Here is a 4,778-nt window from a genome sequence, read left to right as displayed (position 1 = left end):
GACCAATTGAATCACTGTTTAAGCCAAGCGTCTCAGACAAGTTAGATTACCAGCATCTGTCAAAGTTTCATTTCAAACTTGGAGCAAGAGAAAAACTAGTTTGATTTAAATTTCTTAAGGCCAGGCTATATAGGCAGGAAGAGGAATGTTAGGGTGTTTAAGTGCAAGACTGTTTAGTTTTACAAGGTCATAGAGCTATCACATTCTTACTATGTAGCTTGCACCTGGACCCACAAGGACTCAAGAATCACCCCGAGATAACAGGTATGGGCTCTTAATCAGAAGTAATAAGCAAAATCGTTGTGGGAGTTAGAAAGGTCAAACAACAAAGCTCAGTTTCTTCTTTCATTTTTCTCACTACAAAGTTTGTTTTCCCTCCCGTTAGAGATAGTTTTTCCTCTGGAACCTTCTATTTAATATTTAATTGTGCCCATAGCCACTTTTAACGAGCCGTAAGACAAGCATTAGTGCTCTGAGATGGAATGAAAACAGAATTCGGGTGGGGAGTGCTACTTTCAAATTCAGACTCCCAGTGAGCGCCTATAATTATCTCCCTTTTCACCCTCCCCACCAGAATTTCAGATTCATTAGGCAAATGACTCAAAATGACTCATTGATTCAGGAAATTTTTATATTTCAGAGAGCTTACTATTCAAGATCCAAATTTACAGAAAGATGCCAAATTGCTCTTGATAAGAGAAGAGAAAGAGAGTAGAAGAAACCTGGCTGGAGAGAGGAAGTAGAGAGAGAGAAGCAATACAAGCGAAGTCCATTAAATAAAACTTAATTTCAGTGTCTTTGGAGTTGCATTTATTTGGATGCAAGAGAATATGGAGAATATGAGAATTGGCTTAAAAACAAGAACAGAGGCTTCCCAAGGAACATGGTTACAGCTAGGTCACTTTCAAACAGCGGCATGTTTAACAGGAATGCTGACTGCAGCAGCATTTATTCAGACAAGCACCATGCTTTCATGCCTAGAAACCTCTGCTTCTGGGGCCACACTTCCTTCTTTTCTGCCTGTGCAAAGGACAGCAGCCTCCACAGCCTCCACAGCCTTGCTCAGGTTGCCCTACAATTTCCTCATCCCTCCTCTTCCATCCATCACTGTCTCAGTGGTGGCTTAATTACCCAATTTTAAACCCTTATTACCTTTAGGACTTTAGGACTTGCATCCTCTTTGTCACCCAGGTCCTTTCCCTTGTCCGCTTATACTCCATTTTGTTTGTTTGTTTGTTTGTTTGTTTTTGTTTTTTTGCCCTATATCCTCCCTGGAGCCCTTCTTCCAAGTTCAGGTATTTTCTAATAGTTAGTGGAAATTTTTCTTTCCATCAGATAGAGCCACTCTCTTTCCTTTTTCAAATTTCTTCTTTTCTAGGACTAATTGTATATCAATCTATCTGTTAGAGGTCCATATTTTTCTATGTTAATTTGAGTAGCAACTGTGTGTAAGACATAAAGACTTAAAGGATACAAAGATTAGCATATTCTGCTCCTGCTCTCAAAGTTTATCATCTATTCTAGTGCACAAGTCACTATGACATGAGTCAGAATGTGTGCCAAATATCCCTACTGGTAAAAACAAAATGCCACTGAAAAGCAGAGAGTGATTAATTACATTAAAACTGTTGGGAGTTAGTGTTTCAGTTGGGCCCTGTAAAGGGTTAATAGGACATAGACCAGGAGAGGTGAAGGCAAAGACACTTGCTCCAGGAGTTGCATAGGGCCACACAGTCTTTGGGGTAAGGAACGTCTCATTTAAGCCTCCTCCATAATCTGGGCAAGGGTCTGTCCCAGGAGAGACCTCAGGACCTCTCTCAAAGGCTGAGAAATTTTAAAAGGTTCTAACTTTTGTGAAAAGGAAAAATGTGTTGGAAAAGGAATCCATGCTTCTGTGCCAAAGGGTGCTGTTGAATGTCTTCTTCAATAATGAAAGTACTGTTCTCCTAGGTGAGACAAAAGTAAACCTTATAGGTCTCCTCATGCATTGTCCAAATGAACCAGTAATTTGTGCATTCATTCATGCATGCATTTGATGAATAGGAATTTCAGTGTCTCTGTGGAGCTGAGCATGGCTGCCACCTCAGAGAGCATGAGAAAGTCTCTCTCTATAAGGAATTCACAATTTAATGATGGAGACAGAAAAATAAACAGAAAAGAACATAATCGTAAGATAAGTGCTATGATAGATTGAGCATAGAGTGCTGTGAGAGACCCATATCTCAGCTTTGGGAAGATCAGTGAGGGCTTCCAAGAGGTGGTGGCACCTGAGTTCAGACCTGTAGGATCAGTTGGAGTTGGCCAGGGATAGAGACAGAAACCACCCTATGCAGGATGGGAGCAGGATATCAGCTGGCAAAGTTTAGAGAAAACAAGTAGAACAATAGCTGGGAGTTAACATGTTAAGGGAAGAGAGTCAGAGTAGAGAGAGGTGGGACTGGGAAAGTTTTAGTGGTGTCAGCATAGATGCAGGAGGTGACAGGAGATTAAAAGCTCTTCATGCCATGCCGCACTAAGAGATTTAGAGTATATTTCCTGAGGAAAATGGGGCAACTTCTGAACTACTGAGGGTTTTATAAATATTAAACCCACATGTCTCAATGATAAATTAATATTACAAGCTTAGGATATACAGAAATGAGGTAGGCAGGACTGGCTACATGATTTGCGGTGTCCAATGCAAATGGAAATGTGGAGCCTCTTGTTTAAAAAGCATTAAGGATTCCAAGATGGCAACATTGAAACGTTAAACTAACATTGGGCCAATGTGAGCGAGGAACCCTGTGCCCACGAAGCTGGCCCTGGAGATAAGCCCCATATCTCTCTTAGAAATTGAAACAAAACTAAGACAAACAAGTGAGAGCTGTCTGCTTCATGGAGGCTGTGATAAATGCCAATTTTATAGGAGTGTGTGGAAGAAAATAAGTAGTATGCCAGATGATTCATTAAAGAATCTGGATCCTGTCCCAGGCTGTGGGGGTCAGGACTATGAAGGTCAGAACATGGAGCAGGCTTCCGCCCTGAACTGCAGCCAAGGTGGAAGTCAGAACACATGACCGATACGCTCTCAGAGACTCATATAATTAATTGTAGATTTATTAAAGCACACGTTTGGGGTTTGGTCACGTTCTGGACTGGGGGTTGTGAGAAAGAGTACATAAGACACAATCCCTGCCTCTAAGAAATTCATAAAATAGTAAGAGAGACAAACATGGGCAGAAGGAGTCGTTAGTGGTAGATGGTGAAGCTAACAATAAAGTGACAGTATTCTGATTAATGGTGAGGTTAATGTGGCACTCTATACAGTTTATCAATGTTTAAAGATTTGGAATGCAATCAAATACATCTGTATTCGTCAGAGTCCAGTTGGAAAATAGAAAACATTCTAGATATTTCACACAGAGGGAAGGTATATTTCACACAGGGAATTTGTTGCTGTAATAAAATATATCACAAGTGCCATCTTGACCTAGTTTTGAAGTCATAGCTGAAAGCTCTCAATTCCCCTTCAGAGGCATTAGCTAAACCCCCACTCCAAAGACTTCCCTTATCAGGCTCTACGTGCCTAGGTTACAATACACACTTATCCAAGGCCAGACATCCCAGGTACCTGGGGTCCTTTCTTCTTGGGTCCACAGAAATATTCAAATTACTGAGTCCCCAGGAGGCCCTCTAAATCTAGCTAACTTCACTCGCTTGCTGTACATAAGCCACCTCCTACATCGTTCCAACTAGCTGTTATCTTGTGCACAGGTGCAAGTCCCTTGTGGCATGGCTTGGCAGTCTTGTCCCATTTGGAGCTATAAGTAACAATGAGTTCTTCCTTTCCTCTACCTGAGTGTCACCGTGTTGTGTCCTATCATCGGAAGAAACCTTAAATCTCACGTCACAGTTGCAGACAGATGAGAAGACAGACAAGAAACAGAGAGGCAACCCGCATATTGGCCAAAGTACGAAGGAAGCTGCCATCGCCTGTCTGGCTAGAACTGAGACCATGGTGGGAAGGGCTGACCAACAGAGGTGGCACAGCTACTGTTAAACATTCCTCCCGAAGCAGAGAGAGGAGAGGAGGAAAGCCTTGGCCTCTCATCCTCCACTTCCACTTTGCTGCCAATGCTTTCCATTGACTTGAATTCCCAGACACCAGCTGATAAGGGGACTGGGAAACATACTTTCCTGCCATAAAAAAGGGTAAGGGGCACATCCACGTTCATAGCAGCATTATTTACCCAAAAGATGGAAGCAACCCAAGTGTCCATCACTGGATGAATGGACAAACAATGGTGGTAGATCCATACAATGGAATATTATTCAGCCTTGAAAAAGAAGGAAATTGTGTCACACGCTACCACATGAATAAACATTGAAGACATTATGCTAAATGAAATAAACTTGTACAAAAAAGCAAATACTGTCTAATCCCATTTATATGAGGTATCTAAAGGAGTCAAAGTCTTAGAAACAAAAAGTAGAATGGAGGTTGCTAGGGGTTGGGGACAGGAGGAAAAGGGGAGATGATTTTCATGGGTAGAGAGTTTCAGAGTTCTGGAGATCTGTTTCACAATGATGTGAATATACTTAACACTAATGCACTGTACACTTAAAAATGGTGAAGATGATGGATTTTATGTAATGTTATTTAGCATAATGAAAGATTTATTTCCCGAAAGAATGAAATTCCGATACATGCTACAACATAGATGAACCTGGAAAACATTATGCTAAGTGAAAAAACCAGTCATAAAAGGATAAATATTGTATGGTTCCACTTATATGAG

This window comes from Pteropus vampyrus, unplaced genomic scaffold (assembly GCF_000151845.1).
Source record: "Pteropus vampyrus isolate Shadow unplaced genomic scaffold, Pvam_2.0 Scaffold215, whole genome shotgun sequence".
NCBI classification, from domain to species: Eukaryota; Metazoa; Chordata; class Mammalia; order Chiroptera; family Pteropodidae; genus Pteropus; species Pteropus vampyrus.
This window is presented reverse-complemented; position numbering follows the sequence as displayed.